The sequence below is a fragment of the Manis javanica genome, chromosome 14 (genome assembly GCF_040802235.1).
Source record: "Manis javanica isolate MJ-LG chromosome 14, MJ_LKY, whole genome shotgun sequence".
Taxonomy (NCBI): domain Eukaryota; kingdom Metazoa; phylum Chordata; class Mammalia; order Pholidota; family Manidae; genus Manis; species Manis javanica.
This window is the reverse complement of record NC_133169.1, coordinates 24,265,922-24,277,921: the sequence shown is the minus strand read 5'-3', so window position 1 is coordinate 24,277,921 and position 12,000 is coordinate 24,265,922.

Genomic DNA, 12,000 nt, shown 5'->3' with positions numbered 1-12,000 from the left:
ATTAGCCCAGTAGCTTAGAAGAGGAAAATTGAAGCAGGGAATTTTCTGTTTTTAATTTACAAGTTTTCTGAGATGATTGAATTTTTTCCTACCAGCAATAATACTTTTGTATTCTAAAACAAGTAAATAAACCCTGTCAATAAATTAGCTAATTATTCTTACAACAAAAGTATTGACAGGATTTCTTTCAGTATGATGCACCCTAAATGCAGTTAAATATGAACAAAACATAAAGTATTTGAATAATTATTTATTGTACAATCCTTCCTAGCAATATAGCAATGGGGTACTTGCCATTCATGGCCATTTGCCTAACATTTAAAATATTTTATTTTATTTCTTCCCCGACTCATTTTTTTCCTTTGAATCAAAGCATCTATAACCTGGCTACTAATGTGTGGTCTGCAGACCATCAGCATCAGTAATACCTGGGAACTTGTTAGAAATGCAGAATCTCCTTGCTCTAGGCCAATGGAATAAAAATCTGCATTTTAACAGACTCCCAGTTGATTTTTATGCACATTAAAATTGAACAAGGATGACATTCACTTGTTATATTTATGGAAGTAAACATTGTTTTACTAATAAGTGGGGATTGTGCTTTATTTTCTGCACTTAAGAAATTGGTTTTAGGGTTTTAACAGTTTCAGTAGCAAAATGCATAAGTGCAATCGATTAGAAAATTCATGAGGAATACAATGCAAAACTATTCATGATATGCCAGGAACTGCTGTATTTTTGCATGATAACTAATCCTCACAAGATGTGATATCCTGCTGTTCCCATTTTTCATATGAGGATGCTAAAGCACTAAGATAGTAAGTAGCTTGCTCAAGTTAATACAGCTAGTGAGTAGTCGACCTGAGATTCAAACTCAGGCTAACAACTGGCTTCTGAATTCATACTTCCTTCTTTTTCTCTTCTTTCTGTTTTTTTCTTTTTCCCTCCCACCCTTCTTTCCTCTCCTCTCCTCCACTCCCCTTGCTTCCCCTTTTTCTCTCTCTCATTTCTTTTTTCCCCTCCTCTTCCTCCCAACTTATCACCCTGCCCTCTTTGCTCCTTTCTCCCCTCCCCATTCTTAGAGGTGAAAGTTGCATTATGGACATCATACAGTAGATGTGCTCACATGAGAAAACTCTCTGGATTATTAAAAGCTTTGCAGGAGACATTGATGACCTTTGCCGAGTTATTAAGGAATGCATAAAGTAAGTGGTAACCATGAGCTCTGAGATCCAGTGGATCTCTGTGGGCTGGTAATTACAGTGATTCTGTTTAGAGACTAATAAGCTATCAGGTTTGGCTCCAAGGCTGTGTCTCCTAGTGAGGTTACCAAGGTCCAAGATCTACCCTTTTAGCTTATGATTTGAGGCATTGAGAGTATATGCATTGAAGGTGATAAGAACATTGGATAGTTGAGACAACAATAAAATTTGCAGGAGACTAATGTATGCCCAAAGAATTTATTAATTTACTTTACAATTATAACTGCCAAGCAGACCAGGCATTTCTGTCAGCCTATCAGTACATTCTCTCCTTGGTAGATAAACTTACCAAGGAAACCAAATTAAGACCAGAGGCTGGTTGACTATAGTACTGGCCCAAAGGAAATTACTTGTTTTTTAGGGATACTGGTTATAATAGCCTGTGATATGTTTTGCTGTACTAGATACCAACCTAATCTGCCTGGTACACTACATATCTCCTTGGCCAAAGTGTTACCGATCCTTCTCTAACATGTTCATAGAAACACAATGACAAATTTTTAAATGCCATTCTTACCACTTTTCTGGTTAGTATTTTCCTAATTGCCTTCTCATATCAACAAAGTTTTTAAATATGTGGTAATTTAAGTTTATACTTATTTGATCTCAGTTTTATTCTAATTTGGTTTCTTAGTGACATCTGGAGAGGCTCCTTAATTTTTTTAACTGTCTCCAAATAGTGGGACTATTTCCTATAACCTATGTAACACCTATGTTTGTGGGATCAGTTTTTGTTTTTGCATGTTGCTCATGACTTAATATATCATGCTTGAAATAGTTTATATCTACTTTATGTATTTAGAATGCCCTGCACACATTATGATAGGGAAAATTTCTTAGAGCACATAGGATTGTTACTGGAGTAATCATGTTCCTAATACAGTTAATAGTACCTTCGGTCATGAAGTACTCTTTCAGATTTTAGGCTACAATTTATTTGTATTATTATGTACAATCAGAAACAATGGTGTGTCAACTTAAGCAACCTCTTTATATCTTTCACAAGTATCTTGGTCACTCTAGCCTCTACTACCATTCTGAGAACTGTATATATTCTTACCAACTTTCTTGAAGATGGCAAACACAACTTCACAGTTAAGACACTGAACTTTCTGCATACTATTTTATTTTAAAATTGTAACCCCGTAGTGCAACATGTTGAAGGGCAGACTACCAGACTTGGGCATAGGAGACCTGGGATTCTGGGATTCTAGTCCTGTTACACTAGTAACTATTGTGTGATCTTGGCCTCTATTCTGTTATCTGCTGAAATGTACTTTGTCCTTTGTTGTAAATTTCAAGTAGCACAGAGCAAACGGGTTTCACATCTGTTTATACAACTGAACCTGGAAACAAATACTGCTGTAATAAAGCTGCATTTTATTAGACATACGTACTTCTGGCCCTCTCTTGCTCTCTCATGGTCGAGTCTAAACATAAGACATCAGGCTTATAAGACTTTCTTTTTTAAAACACAAATGATGTTTAGAAAAAGTCTGGTTACATTTCCTAAGCTTTTATTTCTATACTTTGGGGATCTACCCAAAAGACACTGACAACTTATAAATACTTAAAAATCTATATAATTATCTTCAAGTTAAAATTTTCTTAATTTTAACCTTTCTGATTATATAAAGCATGTAAGCTAGTACAGATCTTCCTCAGCTTATGATTTGGTCATGTGGTGATAAATCCATCATAAGTTGAAAATGCATATAATATGCCTAACCTAGTGAACATCATAGCTTAGCCAAACTATCTTAAATGTGCTCAGAACACACATTAGCCTAAAGTTGGGCAAAGTCATCTAGTGCAAGCCTATTTTATAATAAAATGTAGACTGTCTCCTGTTATTTGTTGAATACTGTACTGAAAGTGAAAAACAGAATAGTTGTATGGGTACAGAGTGTTCATAAGTGTATCAGTTGTTCACCTTTGTGATGGCGTGGCTGACAGAGCAGCTGCTCTACTATTGCCCAGCAGCACGAGAGTGCAGTCCCGCATATTCCTAGCCTGGAAAAAGGTCATGGTTCAAAATTTGAAGCATGGTTTCTACTTTTGTAAAAGTCAAAAAAATGGTTAAGTTGAACCACTGTACTTCAGGGATCATCTGGGTGAACTGTATTCTGAGACAGTATCTGCAACTTGACGTCAGGTCATGTATCTACAACTTACAGAGCTTCCAAATTGTATTCACAAAAAGGAAAATCAGCTCCTTTCTGTATATGTCTTTAAATGTAGGTAATTCTGGGGCCCTATGATAGAATTACCATTTAAAATTTTTTGGATTAGATATTTTATCAGTAAATGTCAGGACAAAACCTTGCTATGAACACTATAGTGTTACAATAGAAGAGGCAAGATTGATGATAGGCTGGAGCATCTGCTTGTTCATTCATTCAGTGAAAATCTACTTTTTAACTACTCTGAATCAGGCTCAGTACTGTGTTTGGGATACATGCATGAAAAGACATGGTCTTGCTCCATAGGCTTGAGCTGGGTTTTAGCGTTGAGGGATTATAACATTGACTGGTGATAACTTCCCCAGAACAGGGACAACATTATGATAAGTAACTGTTACCAGTGCATTAGACAAAACAGTCTAAATTGTCTCATTTGACCCACATGCAGTAATTATGTTGTTTGAACTAATGTTTATGAGAATTGACTTGCACTGAGATACCAACTTATTATTATATTTTGTGGTCACAGTGTAAACATTCCTGTCAATTTTTTTTCTTTTTTCAGATTTGGTAGCAGCTTATTTTGGGGAGAGGAAAGAAGGGGAGAAAAATAGAACAGAGATGTTAGCTGTACAGTTTGGGTTCCTAGTGGATATTAAGTGCCAACTGCAACTTTAAAGGTCTATCATTTGGGGCCTAGTGAGGTACTTCCCCAAAATTCTGAAAGTTAAATTCTTAAGGTCAACACATAACAGGGTATAAATGTAGAAAATCCCTTGAATGAGGCAGACTGCTCTTAGGTCATTTGGATGTGACTATAACCCAGAGATCACAAAGTTAATGCCTATAGAGCCAGGCAGGAAATACAAAGGAGTAAAGCTGAACAGGTATTAGCACACTAAACATGAACTGATATTCTTCACTTCCACAAATACATGTGCTTTCCTTCATTTTTCTTGACATACAGGCCCCTTTTTGTCCAAGTTTCTGTTTTCCCTTATCTGAGAGAGAGAACAAGTATTTAATTTTTCTCTCAAGTTCACTCTGAGAGGTGGAAAAGAACGCATATAGATAAACAGTAAGTGACTAGCAAACAGGGGAACATACATGCTGTCTAAGGGAAGCAGCCATTCCTCAGTTGTTGCTCATTGCTTCCAGATAAAATTAGGGGCCTAGTATTGCCAGATATTCTTGTTTTTGAGGGAATCCCAAAATCGGGATTTATCGAAGTTTCTTGATCTGTAAATGTTGGCTTCATTTTCTTTAAAACAAAACAGTCTTCGGGTTGGATTTGACCCAAACTCTCCATTTTGCAAACTCTGCTATAAATTATATTTAAAGCAAGAAGGAGTTAGTCAAAAAGAAATGGCCAAGTACACGGGTGCAGATACAACAGTCACAGTATCTACTGAAGTATGTCCAGAGGTGGAGTCTTATCCATTAAATGCCTGGGTATTTCTAATTTCAACACTTAGATATTTCCAATGTTAAACCCATCTTGCATTCCTTGGACAAACCTAATTTGGTCCTGCTATAATGTTTATTTTTTTGGTATAGGCATACACCTCAGAGTTACTGTGGGCTCAGTTCCAGACAACCTCAATGAAGCAAATACTGCAATAAAGCAAGTCAACTGAGTTTTTTGGTTTCCCAATGCCTAATAAAAGTTATATTTACATTATACTATAGTCTATTAAGTGTGTAATGGCATCATTTCTAAAAAAAGAAATGTACATACTTTAAAAAATACTTTATTGCCAAAAATGCTAGCCATCATCTGAGATTTCAGGAAGTTGTGATCTTTTTGCTGTTGGGGGTGTCTTGCCTTGGTGTTGGTGGCTGCTGTCTAATCAGGGTGATGGTTGCTGAAGGTTGGGATGGCTGTGGCAATTTCTTAAAATAAGACAACAGTGAAGTTTGCCACATTGATTGACTCTACCAGTCATGAACAATTTCTCTGTGGTATTTGATACTGTTTGATAGCATTTTACCCACAGTGCAACTTCTTTCAAAACTAGAGTCAGTTCTCTCAAACCTTGCTGTTGCTTTATCAAGTAAGTTTATATCATGTTCTAAACCTTTTGATGTCATTTGAACAATCTTCACAGCATTTTCACCAGGGGTAGTTTCCACCTCAAGAAACCACTTTTTTCACTCATCTCTAGGAAGCACCTCCTCATCTGTTATAATTTTCTCACGATGCTGCAGCAATTCAGTCACATCTCAAGGCTCCACCTCTAAATCTAGTTCTCTTGCTATTTCCACCACATCTGTATTTACTCCCTCCCTTGAGGCCTTGAAACTTCAATTTGTAAAAATGCAATATCTGTTGAAGCACAATAAAGTGAAGTGCAGTAAAGCAAGTTATGCCTATCTTACTAGATTCTGTTTGTTAACTTTTTGTTTGGGATTTTTGCCTCTATGTCCTTGAGTAATATTGGCCTTCATTTTACCTTTCTCATACTACTTTGCTTGGAATTTGATAACAAAGTTATGCTGCCACATAATGAGTCTGATAATTCCAATATCTGAAGTCTTAGTGGGTCTGTTTTTGATTTTTGTGGTTTCTGTTATTCTCGCTCAAGTTGTCTGTGTGTGTGTACGCATGAACGGGTGCGTTCCTTATCTCATTGTTCTTGGAAAGTTATTTATAGGAATATTTTGAGGTTTATGGTGAACATTTCCACCAGAGAAGGTAGTGACAGCTCAGCAAGTTTGGAATAACCATCTGTGTTGAAGACCTGAGGTTTCCTGGCTACTCCAGTGATGCAAACCTGTACTACAAGATTATGCATTCCTGATTTCAGTATGCTTCTCCCTTATTATAGTGTGTAATCCTTTGGAGTACCAGTGTTTTTTGTGGGGTGGAGCTCCAATTGAACTCTTATTTTATGGGAGACAAGGCTTTGATTTGTATTCCTGTTGACCTGGGAGGCCATAAAAATGAAAGTTAAAATTTTCAAAGTTTGGCAAAGGGTCCATAGGACACCATCTTTCATGAGCTCTCTTGTGCTGTTCTTTTCTCTTTTCTTTTGGTCCAGTAATTCCTTACTCTATTGGTTAGACTTTGTTCATTTCATCCATTGTTTTTTTTTAAGTAGTTATAAGCATGCGATTTATTTTACCACGACAGTATTACTAGACAATGGAGCCCTTCTCTGTTCATTTCTACATGTAAAAGCCAACAAGGGTTATGAGTAGTTCTTAATTATTTTAAAAAATCGACAGTAATTTTTAAAAATATGAAAATATGTCATTCTTTTCTCTGCAATAGTGGCATCCTTTGTGTTTCTATGTTCCTTGATTACCAGTGGAGTCAATCATTCATGTGTTTAAGGGCCATTTGTATTTCTTTGCTAGTGAAGGACCTGTCATGTATTTATTTCTATTTATTTTTATTTTTATTACTTGTTAATATTTAAATTAAAGATTGTTGATATACAACATTATATTGGTTTTAAGTTTACAACAAAGTGCTTCAACAGTTACCTATTTTAATAAATCCTCACCCTCACTGGTGCTGTTACTATATGTCAGCATAGATGTTACAGAATCATTGGCTATATTCTCCATGCTGTACTATGTCTGTGACCAACTTATATTATGATTGAGAATATTTTGGGCCCCTTATATGCCCCTTTTTGTGTCACCCTCCCCAGCCACCCACCCCAACCCCTCCTCGATGCTAACCACCAGTCACTTCTCAGTAGTCTACTGGTATTTTGTTCATTTTGCTTTGCTTTGTTTTTATATTCCAAAAATAAATGAAATCATATGGTATTTGTCTTTCTCAGCCTGGCTTATTTCACTTAGCACAATACCCTTTAGGTCCACCCATGCTGTTGCAAATGGAATAATTTCTTTTTTTTTTTAATCGCTGAATTATATACTACTGTGTATATGTACCACATCTTCCTTATCTGTTCAACTGATGGACACTTTGGTCACTTTCATATCTTGGCTATTGTATATAATACAGCAATAACCAGAGGGGTGCATATATCTTTTTGAATCAGGCATTTTGTTTTCTTTGGGTAAATTTCTGGAAGTGGAACTACTGGGTCAAATCATATTTCTGTTTTTAGGTTTTTGAGGAACCTCCACTTCAGCTTTCTAAAGTGACTGCATCAATTTACAGTCCCACCAACAGTGCAGGAGAGTTGTAATTTCTCCACATCCTCACCAACACTGTTATTTCTTGTCTTTTGGGTAGTGGTTATTCCAACTGGTGTGAGGTGATATCTCATTGTGGTTTTAATTTGCATTTTGCTGATGATTAGTGATGTGGAGCTTCTTTTCGTGTGCCTGTTGGCCATTTGCATTTCTTCTTTGGAGAAGTGCCTGTTCAGGTCTTCTGCCCATTTTTTAACCAGGTTATTTGTTTTTTGGGTGTTGAGGAATATGAGTTCTTTATATACTTTTGGATGTTAATCCCTTACCAGATGATTCATTTATGAATATATTCTCCCATACTGAAGGATGCCTTTTTGTTCTGCTGATGGTGTCCTTTGCTGTACAGAAGCATTTTAGTTTGATGTAGTCCTACTTGTTCATTTTTTATTTTGTTTCCCTTGCCCAAGGAGATGTGTCTAGGAAAAAAATTGCTCATGCTTATATTCAAGAGATTTTTGCTTATGATTTCTTCTAAGAGTTTTATAGTTTCACAACTTGCATTCAGGTCTTTGATCCATTTCAAATTTACTTTTGTGTATGGAGTTAGGCAGTAATCCAGTTTCATTCTCTTGCATGTAGGTGTCCAGTTTTCCCAACACCAGTTTTTGAAGAGGCTGTCTTTTCCCCATTGTATATTCATGACTCCTGTATCATGTATTAATTGACTATATATGTGTGGTTTATATCTGGGCCCTCTATTCTGTTTCATTGATCTATGGGTCTGTTCTTGGACCAGTGCTATACTGTTTTGATTACTGTATCTTTGTTAGGGGGTGTAATACCCCCAGATTTGTTCTTCTTTCTCAGGATTGCTTTGGCTATTTTTGGTCTTTTGTGGTTCCATATGAGTTTTAGGATTATTTGCTTTAGTTCATTGAAAAATGCCATTGGTATTTTGACAGAGATTGCTTTGAATCTTTAAATTGCTTTAGGCAGAATGGTCATTGACAATATTAATTATTCTTATCCATAAACATGGAATAGATTTCCATTTCTTTGTGTCTTCTTTAATTTCTTTCCTCAGTGTCTTATAGTTTTCAGAGTGGCATGTGATGCAACTTTAAATGGAATTGTTTTCCTGATTTCTCTTTCTGCTAGTTTGGTTGTTAGTATACAGGAATGCACCAGATTTCTGTGTGTTAATTTTGTTGCAAATTTACTAAATGCACTTATTAATTCTAGTAGTCTTTTGGTGGAGTCTTTAGGGTTTTCTATATATAATATCAAGTCATCTGCAAATAGTGACAGTTTATTTCTTCCTTACTAATTAAAAGCCCTTGTTTGATTGCCATGGCTAGGACCTCCAGTACTATGTTGAATAAAAATGATGAGTGGGCATCCTTTCACTTTTTCACCATTGAGTATGATGTCAGCTCTGGGTTTGTTGTATGTGGCATTTATTATGTTGAGGTACATTCCCTGTATACCCATATTGTTGAGAGTTGTTATTATGAATGGATTTTGAATTTTGTCAGATGCTTTTTCAGAATCTATTGAGATCATCAGGTGGTTTTTATCCTTTTATTAACGTAGTATATGATGTTGTTTGATTTACAAATATTATACTGTCCTTGCATCCTGGAATAAACTGTATTTGGTTGTGATGGATGATCCTTTTGATGTATTTTTGAACTCAGTTTGCTAATATTTTGTTGAGGGTTTTTCCATCTATGTTCATCAGTGATATTGGTCTCTAATTTTCTTTTTCTTGTAGTGTCTTTGGTTTTGGTTTAGAGTGATGCTGGCCTCATAGAATGAGATTGGAAGTATTCTCTCCTCTTCTAATTTTTAGAATAGTTAAAGAAGGGTAGGTATTAGCTCTTTAAATGTTTGGCGGAAGTCAGCTGTGAAGCCGTCTGGTCCTGGACTTTTGTTTCTTGGGGGTTTTTTGATTACCAATTCAATTTTGTTATTGGTGATTGGTCTGTTCAGATTCTCTGTTTCTTCCTGGGTCAGTCTTGGAAGATTGCATTTTCCTAGGAATTTGTCCATTTCTCCTATATTATCCAATTTATTGGTATATAATTTTTCATTGAATTCTCCATCTTAATTATTATGTGTCTTGATGTTGTCTTCCTGGAGTTCCTTTTGTTAGAGGCTCTCTGTGCTTCCATGACCTGAATGTCTATTTCTTTCCCCAGCTTGGGGAAGTTTTCAACACTTTTTCCTTAAGGAGAGTTTTTATCCCTTTGTCTCCCTCTTCTCCTTCTTATACCTCTATTATGCAAATATTGTTCCATTTGGATTGATCACACAGCTCTCTTAATATTCTTTCATTCTGATCCTTTTTTCTCTGTTTTTCAGCTTCGGTGTTTTCTTGTTCCCTAATTTCTATATCTCTTACAACTTCTTCAACCTGTGAAAGTCAGCTATTGAATCCCTTTAGTGTATGTTTCATTTCAGATACTGTATTCTTCAGCTCTGAGTGGCTCTTTTGCAGTTCTTCTATCTTTTTGTTGAGGCCTCCCTAAGATCTTGAATATTTATCTGTAGATCTGTGAGCATGTTTATAACTTTTACTTTGAAGTCTTTATTAAATAGATTGGTGATTTCAGTTTCATTCAGCCCTCTTTCTGGTGTTTTGTCTTTTAGTTTTGTTTGGAACATATTCCTCTGCCTCCTCATTTTTTCAGTTTCCTATGGAGTAACAGCTTTATAAAGGAGGTGCCCTCTAATGCCCAGAAGCTCAAGACATTTTACTTTCCAGTGTGGGAGCCACAGTTGTTAGTGTGCTGTAAGTAGGGCACCTTTCTGTCTGGCTGTAGTGATCTGATTTCAGGTGGGCTGTTTGCTTTGGTCATACCTTTGTGATCAGTGTCAAAGTTTCTGCTGGAGTTGCTCTGAGTGGGGCTGCCCTCTGCCAGGTTTGCAGCAGTTAATGGGGTTTGCAGGCTTGTGTGTGCATCTGCCCAGGCTTGTTGTGTGGGATCTGGCACCCTTGGGGAGAAAGGAGCTCTCAGAGCTGTCTCCTGTAGGCAGTTCCCTTGCAGGGCAGCAATGGGGCTGAGAAAACTGGGAGGGTCTCCCTCTGCATACCCGGCAGCAAAGTCTGACACCACTGCCAGGCCAAATGGGCCATCAGCTGGATGTTCATATGGTGAGAAGCCTTGGTGCTGCACCACTGGAGTTGCTGTGGGTGGTGCTGCCCTTTGCCTGGCCTGGGGGCTGCCTGCAGGGAGGAAAGAGTTTCTGGGTCTGGCTCTTGCAGTCACTTCCCAGGCTGGGATGAAACAGGGCCATGAAAGCTGGGAAAGTCTCCCTCTGCCTATATCACAGCAAAGTCTGACAGCACTGCCAGGCCATGTGGGCCATCTGCAGGCTGTGCAATGCAGGGAGGAGCCTTGGGGCTGCATTGCCAGAAAAAGGCATGGAGCATCTGGGGCTCCTGAGAGTTCCCAACCTGTTGGGCTGAGGGTGGGCTGGGAAGGTATCATCCTCCTGCCCTTTCTCCTGAGCAGTGAGCTCCATCTAACCCTCACCCTTCTGTGGCCCCTTCCACTGTTGAGAAGTCCTTCAAACTACCTGCTTTGCTTTTCTTTTGGGTGGGCTGGTAAAGCACGCCTGTTCTCCACAGGCAGCTGGAATCTCAGCCTCGCAGAATGTTCCACCTGTCTTTGTTGTCCAGTCCCACTGATCACCAGAACTCCATGTAATGTGGGCTTGTGCTCCTGGAGCAGACCTCCAGGGTCAGGTGCTCAGCAGTTCTGAGCTTTTACTCCCTCCCCACTCCATTCCTTTCCTCCAGTCTATGGGCTGGGGTCAGGGGAGGGCTTGGGTCCCACCTGATCTCAGCTTTGCTACTTTATTCCTTTCTGTGAGGTCTTCTCTTCTTCCCCAGGTGTATGTAGTCAGTTCTGCAGTATTCAGGTCATTTTCAAGTTTAGTTTTATTTGCTATATTTTCATGTTTTATCTGTTTTTGGGAGGAGGTTTCCTGCTTGCCTTCTTTGCTCTCTTTTTCCTAGATCACCCCATAGAATTCTCTAATAATTACTTGTATTTCTTTGGTATCCATTGTGACTATTCCCTTTCTTTCTGATTTTGTTTATTTGTTTCTGCTCTTGGTTTCATTAATTTTTTCTATTGTTTTATTCTTCTCTATTTTATTTACTTCTGCTCTGCTCTTTATTATGTCCCTCTTTCTACTAACTTTGGGTCTCATTTGTGCCTCTTTTTCTAATTTCTTTAATTGTGAGTTTAGAATGTTTATTTGGGATTGTTCTGTATTGCTATGTGCCTCACTCTTAGAATGCTTTTGTGACATCCCACAAATTTTGAACTTTTGTTTTTTTGTTTTCATTTGTATCCACATATTGCTTAATTTCTGTTTTAATTTGTCCATTAATCCATTGATTATTTAGATCATGTTGTTTAGCCTCTATG